Source organism: Medicago sativa, chromosome 6 (assembly GCF_051527215.1).
Source record: "Medicago sativa cultivar Bolivia chromosome 6, Bolivia_mono, whole genome shotgun sequence".
In the NCBI taxonomy this organism is placed as follows: domain Eukaryota; kingdom Viridiplantae; phylum Streptophyta; class Magnoliopsida; order Fabales; family Fabaceae; genus Medicago; species Medicago sativa.
In genome coordinates, this window is record NC_140754.1 from 33,179,618 (window position 1) to 33,192,824 (window position 13,207).

Sequence of the window (13,207 nt, forward strand, 5' to 3'; positions counted from 1 at the left end):
TGATCGCTTAAAATAAATTAAGTGTGATCTTGAAGTTATATACCATCATTTATCATGTTGTTATATCAATTTTTTTAAAAACTTTTTTTAATAACTATAATTTTTTTTTTAAAGTACAGTTTCCCATCCATTCTCCTTATATTTTTAGATCTAGACCGTTTGGCCTTTTGTTTGGAAATTTGGGATTAAAAAACGAAAAGAGGAGGAAAAAATAGGTAGAAAGAAAAAAAAAAAATAAAAAAAAGGTGTTTGGAGCGGCGGCGCCGCCGTCTTCGACGGCTAACCGCCGCGTCGGAGCAGCCTCCGGCCACCCTGGGCCTCGCCGGAATTCTAGAGAGGAGGCAGAGCCTCTCTCTCTAGAATGAGAGAAGAGAGAGAAATGTTTGTGAAAATGAATGAAAAAAAACCAGTCCAGCCTTTATATACTCACTGAACCGGTTCGGTTCTCTTGAACCAAACCGGTCTGACCCACGGGCCCATTTACGCGCCCCACACCTTAAGCCCAATCTGCTTCTTTATTTTATTTCTGCACCCCCATTATACTGCTTACACCCCTGCTTTCTATTTTCATTTTCTTCCATGCATTTAATTTTCTTTAGCATTTTTATTTCTTTTCTCATGCATTTTTATTTTTTTATTTTTTTCATTACATTCTATTATCTACTATTAATATGCATATTTAAATTTTGTCATTAAATACACACCTTAATCCAGAGTGTTCTGGTCCTAAATTAACTGTTAATATTATTTTATTCTCCAGAACGATCTGGTCCTTGTTTAATTAAATTAATCCAGAGTACTCTGGTCCTAATTAACTGTTAATATTATTTTATTCTCCAGAACGATCTGATCCTTGTTTAATTAAATTAATCCAGAGTACGCTGGTCCTAATTAACTGTTAATATTATATTTTTTTGTTTAATTTAATTATTCTCCAGAACGATCTGGTCCTTGTTTAATTAAATTAATCCAAAGTGCTCTGGTCCTAAAGCAACTGTTAATGTTATATTTCTGCTTATATAATTTTCATATCACTATTCAAAAATAACAAAAACATTCAAATATATCAAAATCACTAAAATATTTTTATAAACAAACCTTGATCATAAATCAAGCGATCGTCTTTTCATTTTATTTTCGTAATCAAATCATCAATCAATTTAATTCTACTTTAAGTCTATTTTTCAAATATCAAAAATACAAACAAATTCCAATTTGCCACTTGGCTTTACATTTTAAAACCTTTTCAAAAAACTATTAAAAAACACAAAACAAATCAAACGTCAATTTCTACCCCGAACTACAAGGTTTTGATCCCTCACGGGTACTTAGGCAAAGGACGTGCGTCCTTCCAAATCAATAAAACGTAGATAATTTAGGTCTCTAATTTTCTTTTATCATTGCTAATTCCATTTTTTAAAGCAAGCAAGTTTATAGCACAAAAGTTAAATAAAATCAAGAGGTTCTCGTAGAATACTACGAATATTTAGGGTGCTTAACACCTTCCCTAAATATAACCAACCCCCGAACCCTTAATCCCTAAAAAATGTGGTATTTGAACCTTTTTCCACTTTCTTTTGAAAAGAATTAAATGTTCAGTCGTGAAATCAAAAGTGCGTCGAACGCCAAATCAAATGGCATTTGACCGTCCGAAAAATGACGCGACAATTATCTATCAATAATACTGACAGATTAATATTAAAAATCGGGGTGTTACACTTAAAGTTTGAAAAGACATTAGCAATCTATTTGTTGCAATTAGAATTATCTATTTCATTTCTTTTGTCCTTGAATTTGACTTAGCACATGATTCAGAAGAAGACAAACTATACTGAGTCGGATGCTGAATGTGACCCTTAATTCTTCAGAAGAAGACAAAGATGACGTGTCTCATGAGTCTTGAACTTCCTGAGTCTAAAGTCTTCAGTTCTTCTACGAAGTCTTCAATTTGTCTTATGTTTCAAATGCCCTTATATATGTTCCGAATTAGGAAAAAAAAAATTATGGTCATGCACACTTGAACACATATTAGCATATCCAATTGTTCTTCAATAGTTTGTTATCATCAAAACTTACATTGTACAAAACATTTTAAATCAAGTACACTTCATTTTAAATCAATCCAATTAAAGTTCAACCAGAATCCATCTGTTTAAATTTAGAGAGTTTCTTTTTCCACTAATTAACTTTCTCGTGTGCCCATTATACTTTCAATTTCAACCTAGTTCGAATATAATCTAAACACAAAAAACAGGATTTGGATTACATAATCCAAAATATGCTTATCTATAAGTAAGAATTAAGCCGCCCCCCTCATTTATACAATGATGAGCTAAAAAAATATATATTAAAACACTTAAAATCTGAGCCACCACATATTATGTTATTCTTGAAGTTAAGTTGATCAATTTCATCCTATTTCAACCCTTTTTAACCACTAAAAAAATGTTAGTTCACATTTCTTCAATCATTTATTCTTTAATTCTTTTACAGGATATTCTTTATGGATATACATAATTTATTCTTCATAAATCACGTTTCAATTCACATATTCTCATGCACAAATATCATAGACAATGTAAAAATATATTTCATTAAAGGATTAAGCTATACCATAGAGAATCATGTTTTTATTTTCATTCTTTTTAACAACAATTACGAATAACAGTTTTTGAATCATAATACTGAACCATTAATTTTAGTTATGATAAGCATGGAAGTTCCCTTACATTAGACTCTTTCCTTCTTAGCACAAGACTTTTAGGAGCAGTTTGATGACCAAGATACGGAGACAAACTATGATACATTTATCATATCTGGCTTAATTCTCATGTTTTATGCACCAAAGATATAAACCCTTTTCATATCCTATCCTAACTTGCTTTTGTATTTTTTATCCTGTGTATATGTTGGGTTAAAAATTATCCTGACATGATTAGAAATTCATTCCTTATTTATTACCATTATATTCTTCCATTTTCAAAATGTTGTCATTCCTTACTTATTTATAATTAATTACATGTCATTTTTTAAATATTTAATTAATTATGAGAATAATTTTTCATTTAATTATAATAATATAATGATATCTTATTTGTTATCATGTGTGCATCAAACACATGATAAGATTAATGTTTATAATGTCCATATCATATCATATTATGTGTCTATCTAGCTCTATATCATATCATGTCTCTATCCTATCTTGACCATCAAACGGACCCTTAATGACACGAGCTTTCAGATAGATAATGGAGGGCAAACAACTTCATAGAATAGTGGTCTATAATTAGAATTTTATAAAACAAAGAGAAAATGAAAGGTTTTATTATTTAGGAATTACAAGAATTTTTGAATGAGGCTTGATGTACACTTGAGATGATGAGGTTGTAACTGATAGACGTTTGGCAAGTGTACCAAATACTATCGAAGTAGTAAAAATATCGATCCCACGAGGACTGTGTTAATCTCAATTCAGCAATAAGGTTAATATTTTGGATGTGTAAAAGTTATTTTGTTTGCCACTAGGCAGTAGATTTGATTTGCGTAAAAAGTAAATAAACATAAAATAAAGATTTGGTTAGAAAATAAGAGAGAGATGAGATCAGATCCTTTGAATCCTCTAAGTTCCCCTAATTGGTCTGCTGCACCTATTTGTTATGAATCCTCTTCTAATTTACGATGATTAACAAAATAGCCCTAATCAATCCCTTGAGTTAGGACCCTCTTCTTAAACTACAGCCCCTAATTCCTTAGGTGGTCTAATAATTCTTGAAGGTTTTACCGAACGTTAACCTATTATCACTAACAAACGATTACCTATTCCTAGACTAACCCTGTTTATTAGAACAATTCAATTAGGTCTAAGTTGAAAGCCATGGTCAGTGGTCATTCATTCTCACAAAATCAAGTTATATGTGATCAAGATATAAAAAGCATTAAGAACAATTGAATTGAATAAACTAGAATTGAATTCATAAACAAAATAGAGTTTCACAGCAACATGTGTCAATTAGTGTTACAAAGATTCATCTCGGATCTAATCTCTAAGAGATTTAGCTACTCATAATCGAGTTTACAAATAGCATAATCAATGAAATAATTAAAACATACATGAATTGGTAAAAGGTTGAAGAAATCGCCCTTCTAGCCGTCTCCGATGTCTCAAAATCGCACTTTGCTCTCCAAAATCGTAACCCTTGTTCTTCAGTTTGAGTGCAGTATTTATAGAAGTTTTGGGCCTGACCCATCAAAATCGCGCCGCGCCTATATATTGGCGTGCCGCGATTTCCCTCAAACAGGGAAGATGAATTTTTGCTTCCAAAATCGCAGCACGGCTTGAAATTGGCGTGGCGCGATTTGCTTCAAACAGACTTCAATATTTCAGCTTTTTTGCACTCCAGAACAGTATAAATTGCATGAGAACTCTATCAAAATGTCACAATAAGTCCTAAAAATTACGTAATGACAGCATGTCATCACAACCCCAAACTTAAACCATTCCTTGTCCTCAAGGAATTTGCTTGCAACAGTGACAAACGACAGTAAAATAACAGTTGCCTGACAAAACGATAGTACCCAAAAGTTCATTCTCCTTCTAGCTAAAGATGAGCTAGTTTGACTTGTTCGCATCCACCAATTCACAACTCCTGGCATCAAATTGAATAGGGTTCTACCAGTCGACATGCAGGTCTACATATTACCATACGCTTGAAAAGTTTCTAAACATCAATCAAAGTCAATATCATTACACACTTTTGAGGTCTTTAGGGTTATAACGGGGCTTAGGTGAAAGGTGGGATATATTTGGATAAGTAGGCTACATAAAATTTGAGTTAGGCATTCCTACAAGTGTAAAACAAGATTCAATCCCCCAATCCCTATTTGAAACAAAACTTAGGTACCTAGAGAACATTTTCAATAACTTTATCAAAAGCTTGGGACACATCGAGTTTGAAGTTACTCGGATATGACATTGTGTGCCCCTTTTTCAATTTCTTTCATCTTTTTTTTTTTGATACACCTATTTTTGTGTGTATGTTTTTCATTCTTTTTCATTTTTCATCACTTGTTCTCTAGTACCCCCACCCCAAACTTAGTAGGTTGCAAATTCCAAAGGCAACCCCAAACTTATTATCAAGCAACATTCTACATAGCCTAACTCAAATTAAAATTTCAAGGTAATCATCCCAAAAAGGCTCTAGGCTTCATTTGTAGTTTGTCACCGAACAAAAAGTTCTAATCCTACCGGCTCACAATTGGTTAAGAAAGGATAAATTCAACAAATGAAAACAGGGTAGGCTTCAAAAAGGCTCATAGGACCAAGCACTTTTGCCTCAGTGTGTAATTAACAAAGACCAATCAATAATAGAGAAATAATGCAAGTTCTAGAAATGTAGTTGCATGGAAAACTAATCTAAATATAAGTAAATTGAAAAACAAAATTTGGCAATGAACCTAATGGTTGAAATTTCTGGGAGTATGTGACTACCTAGCAACGCCGTACACTTCGCCTATGAATCAAGTCACCCCTCCTTTAGAACTTTTGGAATACCGTTTCATCAAACAACTGTTACTAAACTGTAAAGAGTCAACTAACAAACAAATTCGTCAATAATAAACAAGTGCAGATTCATCACAATACGGGGAATAACAAGTTCAACGGACTTTGACAATACAAGAATATAAAAACAGTACGAAACAGAAACAAAGTACTAAAAAGAAAAGTACAACGAAAACACCAAAACAAGCAAAGCTGAACCCTCTGTGGTCCAGTCCCATGTCCACATCCTCATCACCACCAGTCTCAAGTAACCCATCAAAGAAGGCTGGCGGGATTTGTCAAATCTCTCGAAAGAGCTAGTGATCGGCCTCCTATGCATCTGTGCCTCTGCAGCAAACTCAGTGGAAAACCTTCTCCTCTCTCCATTTGAGGTGGCTGCTGCTGTGGGGGTGCTTCAGGTGCACCACCTCTCTTCCTCATAAACTCCTCATACTTCTTCATAAGGACATCCATGGTCTTGTCAGTGATAGGCTAAACAGTAGGAGTATGCAAATCACCCTCAAACTCTTGCAATAATCGAACCATTCTCTTGCGTCATCAGAAATAAACCGGTTAACATTTGATGGTGGGACAACGTTTCTTTTGCGTTTGTTTTGGCTAGATGAAGGTTGGGTGGTAGTTGTCTTAGGCTTGGTTTGTTTTCTAGTTTATGGTTTTGAAACATTTTGTGGTTTGGGTGCCATTTGTGTGAAAGTTTGAGAGTGTGTGAAAAAGGGTAGGTTGTTTTGGTTAATTGAAATGGATGAAAATGAAGAATGTTGGATGAATTGGTGTGGGATATGCTAAGGAGATGAAAAAGGGTTGATTTTCGTGGGTTAGGGTTCCTGGAGAAAATTGGGCAGAGTAACTAGGAAAATGGAAAGAGATTTATGCTGAAACTGCTGGTTCTTTAATAGGCTCTTGCAAAATTGCGTTACGATTGGGAAATCGTGGTGCGATGACAGTTTGTAAATGTTACCTTTTTCAAATTATCATTAGGATCGTATCACGATTGTCACCACCGTGACGCAATTTGGCTGAGGCAGAAAGGGGTGCAGAATTTTTCTGAAATCGTACCACGATCCCCCAATCGTAATACAATTTAAGCGGTCAAGTCCAAACAGTTTTACTTCAAAATCGTATTATGATTTGGCAATCATAACGCGACTTTGAAGGCATAATAAAAAATTTTAAAGTTTTCAATTTTTTCCTGGACTTCCACTTTTAAGAAACAAGAGTTTTTGAAGAGGAGATTGTGACACAACATCAGTATTGTATCACAATCTTCTTGGCAGGGCTTGCACACTAAAACTTTGAAAGAAAAATTCCTGCCTGTTTTGTGTTTCGTTGTTGAAAATATTTTATTTTATATATTGAAAACAATAAAAATAAATACTACCTGAAATTAAATCTAGTGGGTTGCCTCCCACCAAGCGCTTTCTTTTACGTCATTGAGCTTGACGCTTCAACCACTGTTAGGGTGGAAAATATGATAGAAAGAATATATCATCCTTCTTCTTCCTCTTGTTTGGTAGGAATTCCATGAATTTGTAGCAAAGAAGTAGATGCTCCCATGCTCTCACCGTTAAACCTTTGGAATTTAAGCTCTCCCACCTTAGAGAAGGATTAGCAACCATCTGCACACGAGTGATTTCCTTAACCCCTGTTTGTTCAGACTTCGGGAAAATGTCAGCACTCCTCACTTTCGGATTTTCTTCCACCACAACCTTGTGACACTCAATCTCCATCTGAACCAGCTTCCTCTGAGACTCATGTGCTTTCTCAACAAGATCACCACACTGAACATCAAACTTTTCAAATAAAACTTCATTTGACACCAAGAAATCATCTAAAATATTCTGAAATTGAGTATTGTAATCGATGTTGATCACCTCTTTCTTCCCTTCACCATCACTACCTGGTTGATTCGCCTCATAATGACCACAACCTGAGATTTTGTTGTCCAAAATTTTGATCTTAAAAGATAGCATATATTTTTCATACTGCAACTTAGCAATCTCTTCTGTGTCATAGAGGAGTAACCTATCTATCATAGCTGCAAAACTTGGATAAACTTTTCAGTAGCACAGTACAATGAGAAGAAAACAAAGAGCATAATATTTTTTTTTAATATATATATATATACAAAAATATAAAAGATAGAAATCCTAAAAAATAACGTAATTGCCTTGTTGAAATAATTCAACAGTCCCCGGCAACGGCGCCAAAAACTTGATAGACGTTTGGCAAGTGTACCAAATACTATCGAAGTAGTAAAAATATCGATCCCACGAGGACTGTGTTAATCTCAATTCAGCAATAAGGTTAATATTTAGGATGTGTAAAAGTTATTTTGTTTGCCACTAGGCAGTAGATTTGATTTGCGTAAAAAGTAAATAAACATAAAATAAAGATTTGGTTAGAAAATAAGAGAGAGATGAGATCAGATCCTTTGAATCCTCTAAGTTCCCCTAATTGGTCTACTGCACCTATTTGTTATGAATCCTCTTCTAATTTACGATGATTAACAAAATAGCCCTAATCAATCCCTTGAGTTAGGACCCTCTTCTTAAACTACAGCCCCTAATTCCTTAGGTGGTCTAATAATTCTTGAAGGTTTTACCGAACGTTAACCTATTATCACTAACAAACGATTACCTATTCCTAGACTAACCCTGTTTATTAGAACAATTCAATTAGGTCTAAGTTGAAAGCCATGGTCAGTGGTCATTCATTCTCACAAAATCAAGTTATATGTGATCAAGATATAAAAAGCATTAAGAACAATTGAATTGAATAAACTAGAATTAAATTCATAAACAAAATAGAGTTTCACAGCAACATGTGTCAATTAGTGTTACAAAGATTCATCTCGGATCTAATCTCTAAGAGATTTAGCTACTCATAATCGAGTTTACAAATAGCATAATCAATGAAATAATTAAAACATACATGAATTGGTAAAAGGTTGAAGAAATCGCCCTTCTAGCCGTCTCCGATGTCTCAAAATCGCACTTTGCTCTCCAAAATCGTAACCCTTGTTCTTCAGTTTGAGTGCAGTATTTATAGAAGTTTTGGGCCTGGCCCATCAAAATCGCGCCGCGCCTATATATTGGCGTGCCGCGATTTCCCTCAAACAGGGAAGATGAATTTTTGCTTCCAAAATCGCAGCACGGCTTGAAATTGGCGTGGCGCGATTTACTTCAAACAGACTTCAATATTTCAGCTTTTTTGCACTCCAGAACAGTATAAATTGCATGAGAACTCTATCAAAATGTCACAATAAGTCCTAAAAATTACGTAATGACAGCATGTCATCAGTAACAGTGAAGATAATGGCGTTGGTAGTTTGTGAAATGTTTGAGTGAAGTGAGTAAGTGCTAACTGAGTTTTGATGATAGTCTGATGTATCTGCTACATAATGGATGTCCCACCATCTCAATTATATGCTCGTCCCACTACCTCAACTTTTCATTTTCCCTATAAATAGGGAACGTTGTAAAACAGAATATACACACAGACAGAAGTAGAAAAACACTCTTTCTCTTCATCAGCTTTCTCTCAATTTTTCTCTTTCCATTCATCAATATATATATTTTTATAACACGTTATCAGTACGATTTTTTCTATAGGAAGTTTACACTACTGCTAGATACAATCATGTCAAATGTTAAGCATCAATTCAAAATTTTAATGAACACCAGAGTATCTGTGTAAAAGATACAAGGAATCCATAGATGGAAAGGAAAAGGAAGTAAATTTTAATGAAATTGAACCAAAGAATGATACTACCTGTCTTGAGGCTGCTGATTTCGTTGAAGGAGAATTTAATATGGATTAATTAATTAATTAGTTAATATATATATATATATATATATATATTTGAATAACGTGTATTGTGTTTTGAATTACTTGTATATTTTTAAATTAAGAATTTGCATGTTATGTGACTTGTATAATACATAATATTTTCATGATCTAAATAAAATAATATTGTTAAATATGTTATATTGCTTTACCCTCTCTTTTCTTTAATCTTATTTTTATTTTAAGAAGGTTAGAAATGGATCCTGGCAAAGACATTTGCATTCCAGACAGTGGAACTACCCATACGATCCTCAAAAGTAAGAAATATTTCACAAAAATATTTCCTACTAAAGGTGTAATAAACACAATCTCATGTCCTGCAGATTTAATTGAAGGAACAAGTAATGCTTTATTCATGTTACCAAATGGGACGAAGGATATGATACTGAAACTACAAGGATATGATACTGAAACTACAACCGAAGGTAATGTGAAATACATTAATATTACTACTAATATTTTGGGAAAGAATAAAATTTTAGAAAAACTACCAAAATTGCCTTCTGGATTACATTATACATATATACATGAAATTGAATGTAATTTAATAGTAAAAGAAGATCCCAAAACTATGACTTTATGGCATGATCGCTTAGGTCACCCTGGTTCAACAATGATGCGTAAAATAGTTGAAAGTACTCATGGTCATTCATTGAAAGGTTTAAAGCTTACAAGAGAAGATAGACCATGTGAAGTTTGTTCTCTTGGAAAATTAATAACAAAACATTCGCCAGGCAAGATTCAGACAGAATCACCTGCATTTCTTGAAAGAATCCAAGGAGATATATGTGGACTCATCCATCCACCGTCAAGACCATTCAGGTACTTTATGGTATTAATTGATGCATCTAGTAGATGGTCAGATGTCTGTTTACAGTCAAGTCGTGATATGCTTTTGCAAAATTTCTTGCACAAATAATTAAATTAAGGGCACAATTTCCTGATTATACTATAAAGAAAATTAAACTTGACAATGCCGGTGAATTTTCATCTAAATCATTTAATAATTATTGCATGTCAATTGGAATTACTGTTGAGCATCATGTTCCTCATGTACATACACAAAATGGTTTAGCTGAGTCATTAATCAAATGTCTTCAATATATTGCTAGACCTTTAATAATGAGAACTAAGCTACCAGTTACAGTTTGGGGTCATGCAATTTTACATGCTGCAGCACTCATACGTCTAAGGAACCATATATCTCTCATTTAAGAATTTTTGGTTGTGCAGTATATGTACCAATAGCTCCACCACAAAGGACAAAAATGGGTCCTCAAAGAAGGTTAGGAATATATGTGGGGTATGAATCACCATCGATTATTAGATATCTTGAACCTTTAACAGGTGATGTTTTTCAGGCAAGATTTGCTGATTGTCATTTTGATGAAACAAAATTTCCAACACTAGGAGGAGAAAGTAAACCATTGGAAAATAAAATAACATGGCATGTACCACATTTATTACATTTGGACCCATATAATAAATCATGGGAAGAAAATGTAAAGAAAATAGTACACTTACAAGGTTTAGCAAATTAACTGCCAGATTCATTTACTGATTTAAAAAGGGTGACAAAGTCACATGTACCAGCTGTAAATGTCCCAGCTCGGATTGAGATTTAAAAACTAAATGATGTAGCAAGTACATCTAAGGCACGCTTAAAGTGTGGCCAACCTATAGGTTCTAAAGACAAAAATCCCCGAAAAAGAAAAGGAACAGAAAAAGTGAATATGATCGAAAGTGATCTTGAAAAGACACTAGATAGTGATAAATCTGAAAATGAAATGTGTGCTCTCGAAAAAGCACAAGATGATGAAAATGAGATCATTGATAATGAAACTTAAAATAAGAATGATCTCGAGATTTCAATTAATTATGTTAATACGGGAAATTTGTGGAGCCAGAAAGACATAAATATTGATGAAATATTTTCATTCTCTATTGCATGTGAAATTACAAATGAAAATGATGATCCCGAACCCATAACTGTTAATGAATGTCAAAATAGACATGATTGGAAAAACTGGAAAGATGCAATAGATATTGAATTAAAATATCTTAAAAATCGAAAAGTATTTGGGTCTATTGTGGCTATACCTGAAGGTATGAAACCTGTTGGGTATAAGTGGGTTTTTGTAAGAAAACGAAATGAGAAAAATGAAATTGTAAGATACAAGGCCCGTCTTGTTGCACAAGGTTTTTTCCAACGACCAGGTAACATATTCTCCTGTTATGGATACCATTACTTTTCGTTATTTAATTGGTTTATCAGTATTTAATAATCTTGATATGTACCTTATGGATGTTGTTACGGCTTATTTATATGGCTCACTTGATAATAATATATACATGAAAATACCGGATGGACTTAAGATGCATGATACATCAAAACCAAGAGAAATGTATGCAATTAAGTTGCAAAGATCATTATACGGATTAAAACAATCCGGGAGCATGTGGTACAATAGACTAAGTGAATATTTGTTTAAAGAAGGCTACGAGAATAATCCAATTTGCCCTTGTGTTTTTATAAGAAAAACAATATCCGGTTTTGTAATAATTGTTGTTTATGTTGATGATTTAAATATCATTGGAACTACTAAAGAAATTAAAGAAGCAAGAGAGTACTTAAAGAAAGAATTTGAAATGAAAGATCTGGGGAAAACTAGGTTCTGCCTTGGTTTACAAATTGAGTATACAAAAAATGGTATATTGGTACATCAATCAAATTATACAGAGAGAGTGTTAAAAAGGTTTTACATGGACAAGGCAAACCCTTTGAGTACTCCAATGATGGGAAGAAGACTTAACATTGAAAAGGATCCTTTTAGACCTAAGGAAGATAATGAAAATGATCTTGGCTCTGAAGTACCATATCTAAGTGCCATTGGGGCACTCATGTACCTTGCTAACTGTACAAGACCTGATATAGCTTTTGCAGTAAATTTACTGGCGAGATTCAGTTCATGTCCTACAAATAGACATTGGAAAGGGATAAAACATATACTTCGATATATACGAGGTACATCTGATCTTGGTTTGTTTTATTTTAACAATACAAAACCAGTCTTGCTTGGCTATGCAGATGAAGGATATTTGTCAGATCCACATAATGCTAAATCACAAACTGGATATGTATTTACATACGGTGGCACTGTAATATCATGGAAATCTCAAAAGCAAGCACTTGTGGCAACTTCTTCAAATCATGCTGAAGTAATAGCCCTTCATGAAGCAAGCAAAGAGTGTAGATGGTTACGTTCCGTTTCGCAACATATCCAAGGAGCGTCTAGTTTAACAGTTGATAAGAATCCAACAATCTTGTATGAAGACAATGCAGCATGTGTTACTCCAATGAAAGAAGGTTACATCAAAAGTGATAGAACCAAACATATCCCTCCTAAGTTCTTCTCATTCACACAAGAACTTGAAAGAAACAAAGAAGTGGATATTCAATATATCCGTTCGAATGATAATGTGGAGACCTCTTTACAAAGGCACTCCCTACATCAATTTTCAAGAAGCACATACGAAGTGTTGGAATGCGTCAGCTTCGAGACCTTTAAAGAAGAACATGTGTTTGGTTGAGGGGGAGCATAATGTTGCACTCTTTTTCCCTTATTAAGGTTTTTATCCCAATGGGTTTTTCCTAATAAGGTTTTTAACGAGGCAACATATGTTCTAATCAAATTATCCTCAGCAAGACTTCAATGGAGCACCATGATAGATATTTCAAAGGGGGAGTGTTATAATAAATTATAGGGTTAATAGGGTTTTACCCCCTGCCATTTGGGG

The 13,207-nt window shown here is 33.8% G+C and overlaps 1 pseudogene; it reads left to right on the top strand.

The window, feature by feature from the left end:
- Positions 1 to 12,172: 12,172 nt before the first annotated feature.
- Positions 12,173 to 13,000, top strand: LOC146914633 (secreted RxLR effector protein 161 pseudogene; annotated as a pseudogene).
- The last annotated feature ends 207 nt before the right edge of the window (positions 13,001 to 13,207 follow it).